We start from the raw sequence: 23,099 nt of genomic DNA, 5'->3' as shown, positions 1-23,099 counted from the left end.
CTTTAACTTGCTTCGTTATCATCAACCAAGGTATTTTATATTATTTATGGCTATTGTAAAGGTTGTCATTTCCCTAATTTCTTTCTCAGCATGTTTAGCCTTTGAGTAAAGGAAGACTACAGATTTGTTTGAGTTAATTTTACATCCAGCTTCTTTGCTAAGTTGTTTATCAGCTGTAGGTGTTCTGTGTTAGAATTTTTGGGGTCCCTTAAATATACTATCATATCAACTGCAAATAGTGATATTTTGACTTCTTCCTTTCCAATTTGTATCCATTTGACCTCCTTTTGTTGTCTGATTTCTGTAGCTAGGACTTCGAATACTATATTGAATAGGTAGGGAGAGAGTGGACAGCTTTGTCTAGTCCCTGATTTTAGTGGGATTGCTTCAAGTTTATCTCCATTTGATATTCACTGCCTGTTTGCTTTACATTGCTTTTACTATGTTTAGATATGGGCCTTGAATTCCTGATCTTTCCATGACTTTTATCATGAAGGGGTGTTGAATTTTGTCAAATGCTTTCTCAGTATCTATGGAAATGATCATGTGGTTTTGATTTTCCCTTGAGATTGTTTATTTAGTGGATTACATTGATGGATTTTCATATATTGAACCATTCTTGCATCCCTGGGATGAAGCCAACTTGATTATGTGGAATGGTCATTTTGACATACTCTTGGATTCGGTTTGGGAGAACTTTTTTTGTTATTGGATTTTTTTATTTACATTTCAAATGTTATCCTCTGTCCTGGCTTCCCATCAGTAATCCTCCCGTCCCATTCTCCCTTCCCCTGCTTCTATGAGGTTCTTTCTCCTCCCACCCAACCCGTACCACCTCTATTCCCTGTCATTCACCTACACTGGGGCACTGAGCCTTTGCAGACTAAGGGCTTCTCCTCCCTTTGATGGCCAACAAGGCCAACCTCTGCTACATGTGCAGCTGGAGCCATTTGTCTCTCCATGTGTACTCTTTGGATGGTAGTTTAGCCACTGTGAGCTCAGATTGGTTGGTGTTTGTTGCTCTTATGTGGATGCAAACCCCTTCAGTTCCTTCAATCTTTTCTCTAATTCCTCCATTGGGGACCTTATTAGTTCAATGGTTAGCTGCATGCATCTGCCTCTGAAGTTCTCTTTTTAGTCTCTTTGTGTTGTGTAGGTATAAGTGTAATTGTGGCTAAAAGACCAAATTGGGTAGAATTCCTTCTGTTTCTATTTTGTGGAATAGTTTGAAGACTATTGGTATTAGATCTTTTCTGAAGGTCTGATAGAATTCTGCACTAAACCCAACTGGTCCTGGGCTCTTTTTGGTTGGGAGATTTTATTGACTGCTTCTATTTCGTTAGGGGTTATGAAACTGTTTAAATGGTTTATCTGATGCTGATTTAACTTTGATACCTCATATCTGTCTAGAAAATTGTACATTTTTTCCAGATTTTCCAGTTTTGTTGAATATAGACTTTTGTAGTAATATGTGCTAATTTTTTGAATTTTCTGACTTTCTGTTGTTATGTGTCCCTTTTCATTTCTGACTTTGTTGATTTGGTTACTGTCTCTCTTCCTGCTTGTGTGAATGTGCTTCCTTTTGTTCTAGAGCTTTCAGGTGTGTCAACTTGATTATGTGGAATGGTCAATCCATAAAGATGCTAGTGTGTGCTATTTGAAATTTAATTTGGCAGGCATGCAGAGATATGAGTTTTCCTCTTAGCTCTTCCTTTACTATATCCCGTAAGTTTGGGTATATTGTGCCTTCATTTTCATTAAATTTTAAAATGTCTTTAATTTCTTTATTTCTTCTTTGATCAAGTTGTCATTGAATAGAGCTTCCATATGTGTCTGGGCTTTCTGTTGTTTATGCTGTTATTGAAGACCAGCTTTCTTCCATGGTGATCTGCTAGGATGCATGGGACTATTTCATTCTCCTTGTATCTATTATGGCCCATTTTGTGTTTCCAATTCTGTGTTCAAACTTTTGAGAAGTTGCTGAGAAGAAGGTAAATGCTTTAGTTTTAGAATGAAATTTTCTGTAGATATCTGTTAAATCCATTTGGTTCATAACTTCTGTTAGTTTCACTGTGCCTCTGTTTAGTTTCTGTTTCCACGATCTGTCCATTTATGAGAATGGTATGTTGAAATATCCTATTTGTGTTGTGTGTGGTGCAATGTGTGCTTTGAGTTTTGTAAAGTTGCTATTATGAATATGGGTGCCCTTGCATTTTGACAATGGATGCTCAAAGTTGAGAGTTCCACTTGTTATATTTTTCCTCTGATGAGTATGAAGTGTCCTTCTTTAATTTTTTTTTTTATATTAGAATGGCTACTCCAGGTTGTTTCTGGGACCATTTTCTTGGAAAATTTTGTCCCAACCTTTTACTTTTAGGTAGTGTATGTCTTTGTCAGTGAGGTGTGTTTCCTGTATGCAGCAATATCCTGGGTCCTGTTTACACATTCAGTCTGTTAGTCTACGTTTTTTTATTCAGGAATTGAGTCCATTGATTAAGAAATTTAAGGAACAGTGATTGTTGTTTCCTATTATTTTTGTTGTTAAAAGTGGAATTATGTTTGTGCAGCTATCTTCTTTTGGGTTTGTTGCATGACGGTTAATTTCTTGCTTTTTTTTAGGACATGGTTCCTCTTCTTGTGTTGGAGTTTTCCATCCACTGTCTTTTGTAGGGCTGGATTTGTGGAAAGATATTGTAAATTTGGTTTTGTCATGAACTATCTTGGTTTATCCTTCTATTGTAATTGAGAGTTTTGCTGGATATGCTAGCCTGGGTTGGCATTTGTGTTCTCTTAGGGTCTCTATGACATCTCTCTAGGATCTTGTAGCTTTCATAGTCTGTGTTGAGAATTCTGGTGTAATTCTGATAGCTCTACCTTTATATGTTCCTTGGCCTTTTCCTCTTACTGTTTTTAATATTCTTTCTTTGTTTTGTGTTTTGATATTTTGACTATTATGTGACAGAAGGAATTTCTTTTCTGGTCCAATCTATTTGGGGATCTGTAGGTTTCTTATATGTTCATGGGCACCAATTTCTTTACATTAGGGAACTTTTCTTTTATAATTTTGTTGAAGACATATACTGGCCCTTTAAATTTGGATTCTTCCCTCTTTTTTATACCTTTTTATTTTTGGGTTTGGTCTTCTCATCATGTCCTGAATTTCTTGGATGCTTTAGATTAGGAGATTTTTGCCTTTTTGCAATTTCTTTCACTACTGTGTCAATGCTTTCTATGGTATCTTCTGCCTCTGAGATTCTCCCTTCAATCTCTTGTATTCTGTAGCGATGCTTGCTTTATTACTCCTGATCTCTTTCCTAGGTTTTCTCTTTCCAGGGTTGTCTTTGTGATTTATTTATTGTTTCTCTTTATATTTTTATATCCTGAATGTTTTTGTTCAACTACTTCACCTGATTGGTTGTGTTTTCCTGTAATTCTTTGAGGGATTTTTGGGTTTCCTCTTAAAAGACTTCTACTTGTTTACCCATGTTCTCCTGTGTTTCTTTAAGGGAGTTACTTATGTCCTTCTTAAAGTCCTCTGTCATCACCATGAGATGTGATTTTAAATCCAAGTCTTGCTTTTTTTGGCGTGTTGGCCTATCCAGTATTTGCTGTGGTGGGAGAACTGCATTCTGGTGACGCAAAATGGTCTTTGTTTTTGTTGTTTAGTTTCTTATGATTGCCTCTCACCCTCTGTCTATCTCTGATGTTAGTTGTCTTGCTGTCTCTGACTGGAGCTTGTATGTCTTGTGGGCCTGTGGGCCAGTGAGTCTGTGGACCTGTGGGCCTCTGGGCCTGTGGACCTGTGAGCCTGTGATCGTAGGATTGAAAGGCCCCCTGGGAGACCAGCTCTTTCAAAGCCAGTTTTGGGTCTGAGATCTCTGGGATAACTCCATCTCTGGGCAGAGGTGACGATCAGAAGGCTCCTGTCCTGGGCCATCCTGAGGCTCCAGGGCCCTGTGAGCTCGCAGTTTGTCTCTCCTTGGACAGTCAACGGAGGAAAAGTGGGGTTATACCTGTTGGCTGTGGGCATGGGAGGAAGAGCACTCTTGGCAGACCAGCTCTATACAGGCAAGTTTTGTGTTCAAGACTGCCCCAACTCTGTTGGTTCATTTCTTATCCTGGCCTTTTGCCATCTGGTGTTCCTGATGTTTTCTGGATGTTCTTGATACCAAGAAGACTTCTTGGGAGGCAAGCAGAGTCCTGGACCTTATAACAGATGTCAGAGAACCAAATGTGGCTCACACATGTTGGATGTTTCCTAGGTGGACTTTAATGTTCCCATTGCTCTGAAGATATCCTCAAGAAGGTACTCAGAGCTGTGGCCCAGAGATAGAGATTAGAGGACTGTACATAGTTCACTTCTTGCCCCTGGTGGACAAGTTTGTTATTTTCTTGAAGTTTGAATCAGTAAATTCATAGGTTATTAAAGGGAATTAGAAGAGCATGTGGATTCATGTGATTAATTCTGGGAAATTCTGAAAGAAAAAGAGCATAGTCATGTACTTTTCTATGAGTTTCCATATTCAAAATCTAGACTTCAATGAAACAATCACTTCAGGTTTTATAAACATTGTTTTTTGTCATATACATAAGATTGTTTTTTTCCTTGATTTCCAGAAATTACATGCAGTACCTATGACAAATTTGTGGTTTGATTTTGGTGGCATTTTATCTCTACCATATAGGAACTGAATACCAAAAATATTTTTGTGTTCTAAGTTTTCAGAACTCTAATATTTTTAGCAGTCTCTCTGTAACTCTTCTGATTTCAAGATTGAGAACCAGTTTAATTATTTTCTGGACCAAAGTGCAGGCATCTTCTCTTATGCATTCAAAAATTTAAGTAATGATACAACTTAGGCCTCAGTTCAGGAATTATATTCTTTCTCTTTCTCCTCTATATTTTAAGGTTAATACTGTATAAATTTCATGGATATGTGACTCTAGAGAAATCAGTCAGTAAAACACATATTCTTTATATACTTTCTTTTCCTAAGATATGTTGCCAACAAAGGAGGCTGGGAATCAACTCTCCTGAATGTATCTCCGCCATTATAAAGCAGGCAGATCTTTGCTGTTTAATTTACCTATATATTTATTTATATGTTTGTTCCTTTAGTTTTGAGAGTAAGGCAAAGAATTTTGAATATGCAAGTGATATGAGACCTAAATTTATTCAAGATTTTATCAGAAGATCCTATGGATTAGTGGGGAATCTAAATAATTAGATAAAATTTTGTGAACCATACTCTCAACAGCATCAATTTTCCATGTCATCTGATATTTATTAGAGTTCATCAAAGAAAGGCATAAAATCTCCATGGATTCAGCACTTCATTGATGAAAACAGTATTCCTCTTTTCATGGCAATAAGTTCATACTAAGAAAACTACTTTCAAATTGACTGTTAGAGTTCACCTGACAGTATAACTGAATGATACTAAAGTAGGAACAAACAAGAAAATATCCTCAAGCCTGTGAGAGAGAGACCCAACCGCCTGGTCAGGTGGGCACTCCTGAGGCTGCAGAGCGGGAGAGACCACCAACACTGCTCACCCCTGCCCACATCCCTGGCCCAAGAGGAAACTGTATAAGGCCTCTGGGTTCCCGTGGGGGAGGGCCCAGGAGCGGCAGGACCCCTGTGCCTGAGACACCACCAGAACCAGAAGGAAACAGACCAGATAAACAGTTCTCTGCACCCAAATCCTGTGGGAGGGAGAGCTGAACCTTCAGAGAGGCAGACAAGCCTGGGAAACCAGAAGAGACTGCTCTCTGCACACACATCTCGGACACCAGAGGAAAAAGCCAAAGACCATCTGGAACCCTGGTGAACTGAAGCTCCCGGAAATGGCGGCACAGGTCTTCCTGGTTGCTGCCACTGCAGAGAGCCCGTGGGCAGCACCCCCACGAGCGAACTTGAGCCTCGGGACCACAGGTAAGATCAACTTTTCTGCTGCAAGAAAGCTGCCTGGTGAACTCAAGACACAGGCCCACAGGAACAGCTGAAGACCTGTAGAGAGGAAAAACCACACACCGGAAAGCAGAACACTCTGTCCCCATAACTGACTGAAAGAGAGGAAAACAGGTCTACAGCACTCCTGACACACAGGCTTATAGGACAGTCTAGCCACTGTCAGAAATAGCAGAACAAAGTAACACTAGAGATAATCTGATGGCGAGAGGCAAGCGCAGGAACCCAAGCAACAGAAACCAAGACTACATGGCACCATCGGAGCCCAATTCTCCCATCAAAACAAACATGGAATATCCAAACACACCAGAAAAGCAAGATCTAGTTCCAAAATCATTTTTGATCATGATGCTGGAGGACTTCAAGAAAGACGTGAAGAACTCCCTTAGAGAACAAGTAGAAGCCTACAGAGAGGAATCGCAAAAATGCCTGAAAGAATCTCAAAAATCCCTGAAAGAATTCCAGGAAAACATAAATAAACAAGTAGAAGCCCATAGAGAGGAGACACAAAAATCCCTGAAAGAATTCCAGGAAAACATAAATAAACAAGTAGAAGCCCATAGAGAGGAGACACAAAAATCCCTGAAAGAATTCCAGGAAAACACAATCAAACAGTTGAAGGAATTAAAAATGGTAATAGAAGCAATCAAGAAAGAACACATGGAAACAACCCTGGATATAGAAAACCAAAAGAAGAGACAAGGAGCTGTAGATACAAGCTTCACCAACAGAATACAAGAGATGGAAGAGAGAATCTCAGGAGCAGAAGATTCCATAGAAATCATTGACTCAACTGTCAAAGATAATGTAAAGCGGAAAAAGCTACTGGTCCAAAACATACAGGAAATCCAGGACTCAATGAGAAGATCAAACCTAAGGATAATAGGTATAGAAGAGAGTGAAGACTCCCAGCTCAAAGGACCAGTAAATATCTTCAACAAAATCATAGAAGAAAACTTCCCTAACCTAAAAAAAGAGATACCCATAGACATACAAGAAGCTACAGAACTCCAAATAGATTGGACCAGAAAAGAAACACCTCCCGTCACATAATTGTCAAAACACCAAACGCACAAAATAAAGAAAGAATATTAAAAGCAGTAAGGGAAAAAGGTCAAGTAACATATAAAGGGAGACCTATCAGAATCACACCAGACTTCTCGTCAGAAACTATGAAGGCCAGAAGATCCTGGACTGATATTATACAGACACTAAGAGAACACAAATGCCAGCCCAGGTTACTGTATCCAGCAAAACTCTCAATTAACATTGGTGGAGAAACCAAGATATTACATGACAAAACCAAATTTACACAATATCTTTCCACAAATCCAGCACTACAAAGGATAATAAATGGTAAAGCCCAACATAAGGAGGCAAACTATACCCTAGAAGAAGCAAGAAACTAATCGTCTTGGCAACAAAACAAAGAGAATGAAAGCACACAAACATAACCTCACATCCAAATATGAATATAACAGGAAGCAATAATCATATTCCTTAATATCTCTCAATATCAATGGCCTCAACTCCCCAATAAAAAGACATAGATTAACAAACTGGATACACAACGAGGACCCTGCATTCTGCTGCCTACAGGAAACACACCTCAGAGACAAAGACAGACACTACCTCAGAGTGAAAGGCTGGAAAACAACTTTCCAAGCAAATGGTCAGAAGAAGCAAGCTGGAGTAGCCATTCTAATATCAAATAAAATCAATTTCGAACTAAAAGTCATCAAAAAAGATAAGGAAGGACACTTCATATTCATCAAAGGAAAAATCCACCAAGATGAACTCTCAATCCTAAATATCTATGCCCCAAATACAAGGGCACCTACATACGTAAAAGAAACCTTACTAAAGCTCAAAGCACACATTGCACCTCACACAATAATAGTGGGAGATTTCAACACACCACTCTCATCAATGGACAGATCATGGAAACAGAAATTAAACAGTGATGTCGACAGACTAAGAGAAGTCATGAGCCAAATGGACTTAACGGATATTTATAGAACATTCTATCCTAAAGCAAAAGGATATACCTTCTTCTCAGCTCCTCATGGTACTTTCTCCAAAATTGACCATATAATTGGTCAAAAAACGGGCCTCAACAGGTACAGAAAGATAGAAATAATTCCATGCGTGCTATCGGACCACCACGGCCTAAAACTGGTCTTCAATAACAATAAGGGAAGAATGCCCACATATACGTGGAAATTTAACAATGCTCTACTCAATGATAACCTGGACAAGGAAGAAATAAAGAAAGAAATTAAAAACTTTTTAGAATTTAATGAAAATGAAGATACAACATACCCAAACTTATGGGACACAGTGAAAGCTGTGCTAAGAGGAAAACTCATAGCGCTGAGTGCCTGCAGAAAGAAACAGGAAAGAGCATATGTCAGCAGCTTGACAGCACACCTAAAAGCTCTAGAACAAAAAGAAGCAAATACACCCAGGAGGAGTAGAAGGCAGGAAATAATCAAACTCAGAGCTGAAATCAACCAAGTAGAAACAAAAAGGACCATAGAAAGAATCAACAGAACCAAAAGTTGGTTCTTTGAGAAAATCAACAAGATAGATAAACCCTTAGCCAGACTAACGAGAGGACACAGAGAGTGCGTCCAAATTAACAAAATCAGAAATGAAAAGGGAGACATAACTACAGATTCAGAGGAAATTCAAAAAATCATCAGATCTTACTATAAAAGCCTATATTCAACAAAACTTGAAAATCTTCAGGAAATGGACAATTTCCTAGACAGATAACAGGTATCGAAATTAAATCAGGAACAGATAAACCAGTTAAACAACCCCGTAAATCCTAAGGAAATAGAAGCAGTCATTAAAGGTCTCCCAACCAAAAAGAGCCCAGGTCCAGACGGGTTTAGTGCAGAATTCTATCAAACCTTCAAAGAAGACCTCATACCAATATTATCCAAACTATTCCACAAAATTGAAACAAATGGAGCACTACCGAATTCCTTCTGCGAAGCCACAATTACTCTTATACCTAAACCACACAAAGACACAACAAAGAAAGAGAACTTCAGACCAATTTCCCTTATGAATATCGATGCAAAAATACTCAATAAAATTCTGGCAAACCGAATTCAAGAGCACATCAAAACAATCATAAACCATGATCAAGTAGGCTTCATCCCAGGCATGCAGGGATGGTTTAATATACGGAAAACCATCAACGTGATCCATTATATAAACAAACTGAAAGAACAGAACCACATGATCATTTCATTAGATGCTGAGAAAGCATTTGACAAAATTCAACACCCCTTCATGATAAAAGTCCTGGAAAGAATAGGAATTCAAGGCCCATACCTAAACATAGTAAAAGCCATATACAGCAAACCAGTTGCTAACATTAAAATAAATGGAGAGAAACTTGAAGCAATCCCACTAAAATCAGGGACTAGACAAGGCTGCCCACTCTCTGCCTACTTATTCAATATAGTTCTTGAAGTTCTAGCCAGAGCAATCAGACAACAAAAGGAGATCAAGGGATACAGACTGGAAAAGAAGAGGTCAAAATATCACTATTTGCAGATGACATGATAGTATATTTAAGTGATCCCAAAAGTTCCACAAGAGAATACTAAAGCAGATAAACAACTTCAGCAAAGTGGCTGAGTATAAAATTAACTCAAATAAATCAGTTGCCTTCCTCTATACAAAAGAGAAACAATCCGAGAAAGAAATTAGGGAAACAACACCCTTCATAATATACCCAAATAATATAAAGTACCTCGGTGTGACTTTAACCAAGCAAGTAAAAGATCTGTACAATAAGAACTTCAAGACACTGAGGAAAGAAATTGAAGAAGACCTCAGAAGATGGAAAGATCTCCCATGCTCATGGATTGGCAGGATTAATTTAGTAAAAATGGCCATTTTACCAAAAGCAATCTACAGATTCAATGCAATCCCCATCAAAATACCAATCCAATTCTTCAAAGAGTTAGACAGAACAATTTGCAAATTCATCTGGAATAACAAAAAACCCAGGATAGCTAAAGCTATCCTCAACAATAAAAGGACTTCAGGGGGAATCACTATCCCTGAACTCAAGCAGTATTACAGAGCAATAGTGATAAAAACTGCATGGTATTGGTACAGAGACAGACAGATAGACCAATGGAATAGAATTGAAGACACAGAAATGAACCTACACACCTATGGTCACTTGATTTTTTGACAAAGGAGCCAAAACCATCCAATGGAAAAAAGATAGCATTTTCAGCAAATGGTGCTGGTTCAACTGGAGGGCAACATGTAGAAGAATGCAGATCAATCCATCCTTATCACCCTGTACAAAGCTTAAGTCCAAGTGGATCAAGGACCTCCACATCAAACCAGACACACTCAAACTAATAGAAGAAAAACTCTGGAAGCATCTGGAACACATGGGCACTGGAAAAAATTTCCTGAACAAAACATCAATGGCTTATGCTCTAAGATCAAGAATCGACAAATGGGATCTCATAAAACTGCAAAGCTTCTGTAAGGCAAAGGACACTGTGGTTAGGACAAAAACGGCAACCAACAGGTTGGGAAAAGATCTTTACCAATCCTACAACAGATAGAGGCCTTATATCCAAAATATACAAAGAACTCAAGAAGTTAGACCGCAGGGAAACAAATAACCCTATTAAAAAATGAGGTTCAGAGCTAAACAAAGAATTCACAGCTGAGGAATGCCGAATGGCTGAGAAACACCTAAAGAAATGTTCAACATCTTTAGTCATAAGGGAAATGCAAATCCAAACAACCCTGAGATTTCACCTCACACCAGTGAGAATGGCTAAGATCAAAAACTCAGGTGACAGCAGATGCTGGCGAGGATGTGGAGAAAGAGGAATACTCCTCCATTGTTGGTGGGATTGCAGACTGGTAAAACCATTCTGGAAATCAGTCTGGACGTTCCTCAGAAAATTGGACATTGAACTGCCTGAGGATCCAGCTATACCTCTCTTGGGCATATACCCAAAAGATGCCTCAACATATAAAAGAGACACGTGCTCCACTATGTTCATCGCAGCCTTATTTATAATAGCCAGAAACTGGAAAGAACCCAGATGCCCTTCAAGAGAGGAATGGATACAGAAAATGTGGTACATCTACACAATGGAATATTACTCAGCTATCAAAAACAACGAGTTTATGAAATTCGTAGGCAAATGGTTGGAACTGGAAAATATCATCCTGAGTGAGCTAACCCAATCCCAGAAAGACATACATGGTATGCACTCATTGATAAGTGGCTATTAGCCCAAATGCGTGAATTACCCTAGATCCCTAGAACAAACGAAACTCAAGACGGATGATCAAAATGTGAATGCTTCACTCCTTCTTTAAATGAGGAAAAAGAATACCCTTGGCTGGGAAGGGAGAGGCAAAGATTAAAACAGAGACTGAAGGAACACCCATTCAGAGCCTGCCCCACAGGTGGCCCATACATATACAGCCACCCAATTGGACAAGATGGATGTAGCAAAGAAGTGCAGACCGACAGGAGCCGGATGTAGATCGCTCCTGAGTGACACAGCCAGAATACAGCAAATACAGAGGCGAATACCAGCAGCAAACCACTGAACTGAGAATAGGTCCCCCGTTGAAAAAATTAGAGAAAGAACTTGAAGAGCTTGAAGGGGCTCGAGACCCCAAAAGTACAACAATGTCAAGCAACCAGAGCTTCCAGGGACTAAGCCACTACCTAAATACTATACATGGACTGACCCTGGACTCTGACCCCATAGGTAGCAATGAATATCCTAGTAAGAGCACCAGTGGAAGGAGAAGCCCTGGGTCCTGCTAAGACTGAACCCCCAGTGAACTAGACTATGGGGTGAGGGCGGCAATGGGGGGAGGGTTGGGTGAGGGACACCCATAAGGAAGGGGAGGGGGGAGGGGGATGTTTGCCCGGAAACCGGGAAAGGGAATAATACTTGAAATGTATATAAGAAATACTCAAGTTAATTAAAAAAAGAAAAAAGAAAATATCCTCAAAAAAATGGAAAAGAAAATCTTTGATTTTTGATTTTGACAACTGGTCAGATAGTTAAAATATCAAGTCAAATTAGAAGAGAAATTAAGGAAGTCTTATAGCTATCATAATAAATGATAGAATATTTTCGTATTTTAGTGGTTTTACTAATTTTCTCAATCTAACATCACTGAATTTATAAATAACTGTATTTTAGCAAAACTTAAGAAATACCAGTTTGATATTGATGGCTTCTACTAAGTATATAAAGCTGCTATTAGAATTCTGTCAGTCAATTTTCTATCACCCAGTACAGCTGGCAGATATAATTTTAATTAAGAGTTGGATATGAAAGTATAAAAGATTAGTGAATTTATTATTATGATAATCATTGTTATAATAGAACTATTTGTAGTTGGCAATAATCACAGTGATAATTTTTACTATGATATTTTGCAGGAGAAAATAAGGGACAGCAAGCATATACAAATATCATTCAGTGGTGGACAAAGAGTATCCAGTAGTTAAGCTATAGACAATATTAGGGGACTACACAGAAAACAGGGCCAAAGGGAAGTTCCAAAAATCTTAGTGGATGGCAGAGTTTTATACAGACATAGGTATCAGATATGTCTGAGATCAAATATATCCACAACTGTAATCAGAGTTCCACAGTTTATAAAGCTGAAGATGTCAACCCTGAGAGTAACCCCAACTATTCTTATATGTTCTTCACAGGTGTAAGACATTTCACAAATTCCATGGACTGCTGAAGACCAAGGAAGGAGACAAGGCTGGATATATGGTGTACATGACACTCAAAGCAAGACTGTGAATAGAAAACCTGGCCCTCAATATGAAACTCACAAGAATACACATCAATCTTACATAGGTATCTCTTGAATATCATAAATGTTTCTATTGGAAGTAAAAAAGCAACTTTGAATTTTAAATAAAGAAATTTTAAAGAAAAAGTCAATCAATAGATTAATTCTAGATGGTAAGTCCAAGCAAAGAGTAGAAAAAAAATAAGATATCTTTCCTCCAAATAACTAATTACATAATAACAACCCTCAATGAAAACATGATTACAGGCTTTCTATTGGAAAGAACATTAAGAGAATAACTATAACCATCGTTAAATAAGCAAAAGAAAACATATGAACAGCAAAATAAGTCAAACCAAAAGATGAATGAAATAAAATTAAATACAAGATGTAAAAATTAAAATTCAATAAGGAAACAGAATTGCTGAAGAGAAGTCAAACAGAAATTATTCTCAAAATGGAAAAGTTCCACAACCCACACTAAATCCTCAATGTAAAGCATCATCAATATAATAAATAACGGGGATACATAGTATCAAGATGGACAGTAAATTCAAGGATTCAATCACTTAGTAATGATCAAAACATTTAAAATCATTGGAACATAAAACAGCTCTAGGAGATACATAAGACATTTAAAAATTAGGAGCATAGAAGAAAATACCAGACCGAAGAACATAAAAATATTTTTAAAACTTTTGAAGAAGACAATCAGCCAGATGTAAAGACAGAAAAGCTATGCCAGGTACAAAAATCTTATAAAACATCAACAAGATATGATGACAGATTAAATTTCCCATTAAATATTACAGTAAGGATGCTGAAAACACAGAAGAAAGGTTATTGAAGTCTATAATTACAAAGGGTCAAATCACTTGTCAAGACAAGCCCATGGGAAAAATATACATTTAACAACAAGAGTCATACCACAATTTCCAACACAAACAATTACACTCAACAAAACATGTACTAAAACTAAAAGAGGAATAAAGATTTCCCATGATAAAAATAGACTGTAAAAATTTATGCCCACCAAGCAACCTTTACAGAGATTACTAGAAGGAGCATTTCAATTTAAAAGGAAGATGAAACAGAAAAGGTGCCACAGAGATAAACAATACTATGGCATAAAAATGATACAAATATCAGAAAAAACACCAAATCAATAAAATGATATTATTAATACACATGCTTCAATAATAACTCTAAATATTAATAGTCTCAATTTTCCTGTAAAGGGACACAAAATATCAGATTAGATTAAAGAACAAAAGAACCCAAGAACAGATGAACACAACTTAGGGGAGGAGATAAAAAGATATACTAAATAAAGAATGAACATAAAAAGTTTACCATCACCACAGAAAACACACACACACACACAAAATATCATAAGAAAAATTCAAAATGGGCAGGTGTGTGTGTGTGTGTGTGTGTGTGTGTGTGTGTGTGTGTAATCACCCATACCATCAAAATGAAATCACAAGTACCAACAAACACCACTCATTGACAGCTCTCCACATCAATCGCTTCAGTTCCCCAATGAAAAGTCATAGGGTATAGGAGACTGTATTTGAAGATAGGATCCATCTCTCAGTTGTATCCAAGAAATATAAGTGAATGTCAAAGCTACAAAGAACCTGGGAATAGTAACAATAGTAAAATAAATTTGAACCAAAAAGACCTCCAAAACAACTTAGTGTAACTATTTTAATATCTGAAAAAAAGACTTCAAACAAAAAAAGTGTATGTAAGAATAATATATCCTGATGAAATGGAAAATCCACCAAGAGGATGTTAGAATTATAAACATCTATGCACCAAATGCAAGAGTAACCAGGTTTGTATTCATGATTCTTGGCTACTTTTTGGGGGTTCTTATATCTACCACTCTTCTCCACTACAATCACTTTCAAACCTCAAAAACTAGTTTGGTAAGACAAAAGTTTAGGCAGGAAAGGGGTGTAGGTGTTCAGATTACATCAAGTTCTTAGGTGTCAGAATACTTCCAACCAGTAATCCAGCAATTGCAAATGCAGCAAAAGAACAAATGCTACATCAGACCAAGCAGCAACAGTAAGGAAAAGCAGCAAGGATGTGCAGTAGCACGGACCATAATCATTAGGGACAGCAAAGAAGAAAGCAAAGAGTACACACATGGAGGGACCCATGGCTCCAGCTGCATATATAGCAGAGGATGGCCTTGTCAGACATCAACGAGAAGAGAGGTCCTTGGTCCTGTAAAGGCCCGATGCCCTAGTATAGGGGAATGCCAGGGCAGGGTGCAGAGTGGTTCAATGGGTGGGGTAGCACACTCATAGAAGCAGGGGAAGGGGGCAGGTGATAAGGTGTTTCTGGAGGGGAAACCTGGACAAGGGATAACATTTGAAATGCTGGTAAATAAAATTTCTGAAAGAAAAAGAAAGCAAGAAAGCAAGAAAAAAGGAAGGGAGGAAGGAAGGAAGGAAGGAAGGAAGGAAGGAAGGAAGGAAGGAAGGAAGGAAGGAAGGGAAAGAAAGAAGAAAGGAAGGAAGGGAGAAAGGAAGAAAAGAAGAAAGGAAGAAAGGAGGAAAGCAAGAAAGCAAGAAAGAAAGAAAGAAAGAAAGAAAGAAAGAAAGAAAGAAAGAAAGGAAGAAAAACCGCCAAGGGGAGCAGCAGCTGCCACAGGTTCTTTTGGATCTCTCACATTTATACATTGTGAATAGTCCCTAGAATTTCAAATGCAAACTATCTTCAACTGTAAAAATAATCACAGACCTACTAGAGCACAAGACAAACCAAAGTCAGTGACAATGGACACTCTGAAGCACTCCATATCTCGCACTTGATATGAAACCAAAAACATAATTACATAACCTAACTTTGTTTTTAAAGAAAACAAAATTCTCTTTACATTTCCCCATTTTAGCCCAATAAATTGCTTTTAGTCTACCTCCAACAACTGTCTATATACAGTAAGAATAAGAGAAATTATGAGAAATATTGGGCAAGAATTATATTTCCATTTTTATTTGGTAAACTTGGAGAAAGTACTCATGATCTAGTCTTTTCTCTTGGTGATAGCAACATTCCCAACCTGAATTACATTCTTATCATATCTTGCATTTGTCAACTTAAACATATCCTTTTAGACCCTAAAACTCTAAAAACATTTCTAGACCTTAAACAACTCAAGCTTTTATGTTTTTAATATTTAATAAGGAAACCATTAGACTATAACTATAACTATATACATGTAACTATATCTAGTGTTCAACCACATTAGAAACCTGAGAAGGATAAATATTACCTGAGTAAACTGCAAGTGCAGTGCAAGCCGCTTCCCAGCCTGAGGAAATAACAGAGACTCTTGGCTGCCCAGGCAGTCACCCAAGTTTCCTCTGTATTCGTGGGGCATCCAATATTTGGTTGACAGGCTAAGAATTTCTGACAAATTCCTCTGTGAAACAGGAATTTCAAATGCTGGCTTACCTTGTCATGGCAAAATGGTCAATAGACTTCCCAGTTTCTTGCTTGTTCACAGTTTGGACTACATGTTGTCAACAGTAGAGGTAAAGGCAAGGTTTTTCTTTGCTTGTTTTTGTTTTTGTTTTTGTTTTTGTTTTTGTTTTTGTTTTTGTTTTTGTTTTTGTTTTTGTTTTTGTTTTTGTCCAATGGCCATTCGTACCACAATTGCAGCAAACTCTATGTGGAGGTTTTTCATTGCCTCTTCTTTGAAGCATATTGGGGTGCTTCTAGGAGCTGAGGTGTGTCTCTGTCTAAAATGCCTTTCAGTATTAAAGCAACTTAAATGGCATATTCTGTAGATCTCTGAAGTGTCTGAGGACCATCTAGCTATCTAAAGAAAATCTGAATAGACCAATATTTCATATTTTAACTATTTACTTTCTGCTTAATTTTGAGAATGTATACAGGTGGCTACAATAAAGCTTATTCCTGTAATTAATGGAAGTTCTTCCTAACAAGACTATAACTTGGATTATTTATAAATGAATAACTACTACCTTACATTTCTTAATTATCCTAAGCAGTTTATGCCACTCCCTTTCAAGAACACAAATATTCCATCAAAATTTTCAATGAGTTTCATATATATGATACCTTAAACAAGAATTGAAAGATATGTATGAGATATGTATTTGTTATAGCAAATATAAATATAATCTCTCAATATATATAGTAATCCATAGAATTGTAAAATATTTGAGCCTTGTTGCTTTCTTAAGTCTAAAAGGAGATACAATAATTCATTCTTTTATCTTTTTATCCATATATCCCTTTTTATCCCATTTTATTCCCTTTAGCCCATCTTCTTCCTAATACTAGATAGGAGAAAAAGCTGGTAGTGAGGTGATAGAGAAAGCGATTCTTGATTCTAATGACATTACTTTCTTTCCTCCCGTACTATGATAATTAACAACTTGAAACCTGCCCTCCTAAATGACAGCAAACACTCATAACTCACCAAATTACCAAAAACTACACAGCTCTCCTCCTGGGAATGGGGGTGGTGTCATGTTGCTAAATTGCTTTCTGCTGTCCTAGAGCAAAGACATATTTTAGGGAGCCTAAGAAAATTGGGATATTGACAAAGCCCCCAAGAGAGTTAGCTATATGGGCTAGGAAAATACAGGGATTACCTGATGTCCTGGCTGAAACAGTATCTGGGGCTAGACCATCTGCCCTGGATGCATTTTTTTTATTTTAGAAAACAATTACTGAGGCAGCCTGTGAAGCTGGACCATCTAGGATACTGTTTGTCTTCATTGGAGCCTGGTGACTTTGCTCTGAAATTACAGAAACTTTTAAAGAAAGTATAGGTACACTCCTGCATTAACATGTATTTGGAACTGTAATGTGCATAATTTTATTAATGATTCATTGTTCTTTGTTTGATGTATACATCATTTGGATGTGTAACCAAACTGTAATATAAGTCTCTGTCCATGCTATGTGACAGAATGGCATGAGATAATAAACCATGAAGAATAGCTAGCCCAAAAGTCTCATTGGCCATGTAGAGAAATTCATGTCTCAGCAGGAGGACATCACTGGTCAAATCTAATCTTTATAAGTTTTGATGGTAACCATATACTTTCATTCCCTGTAGAAACATAAATAAAACCTTGTTCCCTATGCAAAACTATTACAGGTTTTCATTCTGCTGCTAGTACATCAGAAGAGTGTATAAACTACTTGAATTTCAAAGTATTTTTTTTCTCAGCTTCTGTTGTTCCGTTTTCATTGATATTAAGAACACAAGACACAATTTAGTCTGTCTCGGGATCTTTAGTCTTCATTTTTGTTTCATAAACACTTCTTTTAAAGTGTGATTAGATCTTGCTACAACTGCTTGTCCTCTTATTATTGCACGATATGACCATAATGTGCTTTGTATTATAAAATGCAAAAAATTACTTCATCCTACTAGAGGCATGCCAGTCTTAATTTGTGTAGGTATCACCAATATTACCATTATTTCCAACGACTGTGTAACTATAGAATGAGCTTTTCAGAAGTCAAAGCAGGGGCCCTTTGAAATCCTGATTATACATCAACAGTATGCTGTACAAACTTCAGTTTTTCAAATTTTGCAAAATGAAACACATCAGTCTGCCAGATTTCAATTTTCTTTTCTTCTTGTTCCTCTTGTTCTTCTTCTTGTTCTTGTTCTTCCTAATCCTCCTCCCCCCTCCTCCTCTTCCTCCTCCTTCCCCAGCAGGCCTCCCTCCTCCTCCACCTCCTCCTGCTCCTCCTGCTCCTGCTCCTGCTACTCCTCCTCCTCCTCCTCCTTCCCCCAGGCCTCTCTCCTCCTCCTCCTCCTCCTCCTCCTGCTTCTGCTGCTCCTGCTCCTCCTCTTCCTCCTCCTCCTCTTCCTCCTCCTCCTGCTCCTCCTGCTCCTGCTGCTCTTGCTCCTCCTCCTCCTCCTCCTTCTCCTCCTCCTCCTCCTCCTCCCCCCAGGCCTCTCTCCTCCTCCTTCTCCTCCTCCTCCTGCTTCTGCTGCTCCTGCTCCTCCTCTTCCTCCTCCTCTTCCTCCTCCTCCTGCTCCTCCTGCTCCTGCTGCTCTTGCTCCTCCTCCTCCTCCTCCTCTTCCTCCTCCTCCTGCTTCTACTGCTCCTGCTGCTCCTCCTCTTCCTCCTCCTCCTGCTCCTCCTGCTCCTGCTGCTCTTGCTCCTCCTCCTCCTCCTCCTCTTCCTCCTCCTCCTGCTCCTGCTGCTCCTGCTCCTCCTCCTCCTCTTCCTCCTCCTCCTCCTGCTCCTGCTGCTCCTGCTCCTCCTCCTCCTTCCCCCAGGCCTCCCTCCTCCTCCACCTCCTCCTCCTTCCCCCAGGCCTCCCTCCTCCTCCTCCTCCTCCTCCTCCTCTTCCTCCTCCTCCTGCTCCTCCTGCTCCTGCTGCTCTTGCTCCTCCTCCTCCTCCTTCCCCCAGGCCTCCCTCTTCCTCCTCCTCCTCCTCCTCCTCTTCCTCCTCTTCTTCTTCTGTTACTCTTAGAGTTACATCTGGAGAGTAATGGAGTTAGTTATAAGTAGGACATATTCTTATAATTTCCTTGGTTTGCTGCCAAGTAATAGATTTTTTTTCAAGAAAACTTTTACTGCAGGTTTAGATTTTTCAAGCCTAGTTTATTTAGGGCTCTTAAATTTCTCAAATTTCCTTCTAACATGCTGATCAGAAGTAGAGGATAAACAAGGTTAATAGGAAAGTGTGTTGTGGACGTGTTTAGAAGTAGTTCCTTGGGCCAATTTCAGGATACTAGCAGTCCAGTTTAATAACAAACACCAAACATGAATCAGTCACAGCAGCAAAATTCAGCAGAAACCAAAAGGCTCTGCTAAAAGGGCACAAGCCAGTGGAAAGAGCCAGAGTCAGCTGGATACCACGAGAAGTTCGAGAAGTTCTTTGGCACATTTCTCTCCACAAAGTTAAGTCCAGCAGAGACCAGCAAAGACCAGCAACGAAAAAGAGTTCTGTGGTGTAGCAATGCAAGAATATCCTCTCACTGTTTATAGGGTTCCATTTACATTCGTTTAAATATCACTCACACTCTCAAGTGTCTGTTTTCAGATAAACATCACATATCCTCTCACAATACAGCTTCTAGAAAATCATGATATGCATGTTCTCTCACAGGACAGCATCCAGAAATTTTTTATATGATACAAGTGAGTTGTTGTAAAACCAGAAATTTCTACCTCATTTACTCTTTATTTGGTGTTTTTCAATTTTGAGGATACTATCACAGTTCTTATTAATTGGTCAATTCTCTCATTTCCTTCTGCCAAAGAACCTGGAAAACTTGTATGATACTGAATATGAGCTACATATAGTTGATAGTTTTTATTTCTGATTATTTGTTGCAGTTAAATAAGTAAGAAGGTTAATTCTGAATGATCAGAAACAAATTCAGCTGTCTTCATATGGAAAACAACTCTTTCAGCACTTTGGGTCAGTTATATTAATTCAGGAAAAACTAATATTATAGGAGCATACAGCTCTGAGATTTGAACTTAAGTATATGGGGTTTGGATTACTTTGCTAATTTTGTCTGATTTATATCCCATTGTTCACAACTTATTTGTATCTGTATAGAATGTAGCTGGTTTATCAATTTGCATTTTCTTTATAACATTTAGGACGATCTAATTAGATTTTTATAAACAGCAGACATTTCATGTTAGGATATTTGTTATTAATTTCTTTCATGTCATTACTGCAAGCTCTTCACTAATCTTCATTGATAACACATAATGACATTATCTCAACATTAGTAAGAGGTCACTAAAATTTCAATTGGGTCTGTTCCTGACAATAAATGTATTTGTAGCCTTCCTTTTACAACTAATTCAGAAACAGTCTCTAGGTAAGTCTTCAAATTTTTACTTTCTCTGTATGCTAATAAAAGCCATCCCACAATACTATCTTCCCTTTGCAAAATCAGCACATTAGAAGAATGAACTGAAGGTAAAATATCCAAAATGAAACTTTAGGATCAATTCAATCCACATATGTATCTTGCAGTCTCTATTCTACTAGAGTTAACTCTATCTGCTTTAGTTGTTAATCATCTTGAACTTTATAAGTCTAAATTTTCTTGTAGTATTTGAAATAAGTTCATTAACATATGAGTAGTTTGTAGGCTGTAGCTAATCAATATTTCTCATTAAAATTTGAAAAATATTAAAGATTTGCAAGTGATCTCCACACATCTGAACCTTTTGTAGTCAAAATTTTGTTGAGTTATTTTACAATCCAAAAAACAGAATCTCCTCTCTGTGTTTTTTCAGGAGCAATCTGTAACCCACAGAATAGCAGCAGTTGTGTTTCCTTAAATATTTTCTCTAATCTATATCGGTATCAGCCAACAAAATATCATCTATAAAATGATAAATAATTGATTGAGGAAATTGCCTACAAGTTGTTTGTAGCAGTTGTTTTTATAAAATTTTGACATAAAGTTGGATTATTTATCATTCCCTGTAGAAGAAGTTTCCAGTGATATCACTTTACTGGGCCACTATTAATATAAGTAGGTACTGAGAAAGCAACCCTTTCCCTATCATGCAAAAGGATTGTGAAAAATTATCTTTAAACCAATTACCATCAAGGGACTTGGCTTAGGTAATAAAGAAGTTAAAGGAATTTCAGGCTGTAAAAGACCATTAGTTGAATTACTTAGTTTCTGTTCTTAAATTTGATAACATCCTCCATTTTCCTGATTTCTTTTATAACAAGGGAATTTCTTTTAACACTAGGAAATTCCATGGGCTGGTAGGCTCTTCTATATGAAGAGACTCCAGCTACTATTTAACCACCTGTTTAAGTGCTTACAATTTTTCCTCAGTTGAGGTCCATTGACCAACCCATACTGGCTTGATATGAAGCCATTTTAAGGGTAGGACCATTAGTTATTCAGCAGTGGCCACTCTTAAGATTTCCAAAGTCAATCCCTGTGATGTCCTGTGTATTGACAATTGTCATAGCCTATGATTATTTTTGACAACACATTACAATACCTTCTGGAGGACCAGCTACCATTTCCCCCTATTTCATCAGCAGCTATCTTCAGGAAAATATATATATATATATATATATATATATATATATATATATATATACCACATTGTTGTAAAAAATCCCTTCTCCATAAACTTAAGAGTATGTCAGCCACATAAGATCTCAACAGCTTATAATTTTTGCTGTGGCGCTATGAGATGGCAGATCATCCATTCTAATTTGCACCAGCAAGAATTTACCTTCCACATTCCTCTTTGATTTGTATTCATTATTGCAATGGCATCCCTTGCCATGACATCTGAAAACCCTGGGAAGCCTAGGCTACATTTCTAGGTTATATCTTGGGACTCTTTCTCACTCAGAAATTACCATATTTCTCACAGTTAATGTAACAAACATTTTGACTCGTGAGACTTTTAGCAGCTTGGTTATAATTTCTTTGTAATTGACTAAATTCACCACAATTAAAGTACCAAGTAATTTAATATCTGAGACCTCAAGTTGTAGCTTGTCCTAAGATATTAGTATGATGCTTGTGAGAGCCAATATTATTCATGTTTTTTATTGACATACCCATTGGTGCTGCTTATGTTTTTAATGATCTAGTAACATTTTACATTTGGTACTCAAATTCCCACATACCCTGTGTTCTATCAGTATCTGTTTAGCATCAGAGTCGGCTATGAATTGTTGACAGCTGAAACTAATCTTTTCATGAAATCTGTTAAGGCTTCCCCAGAGCTTTTTACAATATGGTTGAATGAGGAGGATCTTTTTCTGGCCTCCTCAACCTTGCCCCAAGTTTTAAAAGACACCAAATGACATTTCTATAACAACATCATCAAATTGAATTTGGTTTAGTAGGTCAAAATACTGCCCTTCACTAAGCAATTGATATTTAAAAATATTCATTCCTCTTTCTCTATTTTGGTGTTCAATATTCGTCTCTTCCTCCTTCCACCACATTGACCTTTGTTGTAACTGCTGGCTGGCTTCTAGCACAGCTGTTATCAAACATTTTGAGTCTTTGGGAGTAACTCTACTTTAAGTAACCCAGTTACTTAATACTTCTTTAGCATAAGGGGGAAGTGAATTCTGAATGAAACAATAACCTCTTTAAAACACTGCAGATATATCATGTCTATATTATGCCACTTTATCTCATCATAATTATGATCAGCACCATTAGCGGGCATGTGCTGCACAATTACTGCAAAAATATAATTAAAAATTCATAATGTGATTTTTATAATCCCAGGCCCCTCTGCCAGCAGTGTGC

General features: G+C 37.8%; 1 long non-coding RNA gene across 5 annotated transcripts in view; it reads left to right on the top strand.

Annotated features, from left to right (window-relative positions):
- LOC108350038 (uncharacterized) overlaps positions 1-23,099 on the top strand; it is a 118,702-nt gene that overhangs the window by 5,201 nt on the left and 90,402 nt on the right. For all 5 annotated transcript variants that reach the window (XR_010064314.1, XR_010064312.1, XR_005501014.2 and 2 more), the window contains one exon: positions 12,720-12,873. This is a non-coding gene — a long non-coding RNA (uncharacterized LOC108350038). The remainder of the gene's footprint in view (positions 1-12,719; positions 12,874-23,099) is intronic.

This window comes from Rattus norvegicus, chromosome 2 (genome assembly GCF_036323735.1).
Source record: "Rattus norvegicus strain BN/NHsdMcwi chromosome 2, GRCr8, whole genome shotgun sequence".
Classification (NCBI taxonomy): Eukaryota; Metazoa; Chordata; class Mammalia; order Rodentia; family Muridae; genus Rattus; species Rattus norvegicus.
This window is presented reverse-complemented; position numbering and strand designations above follow the sequence as displayed.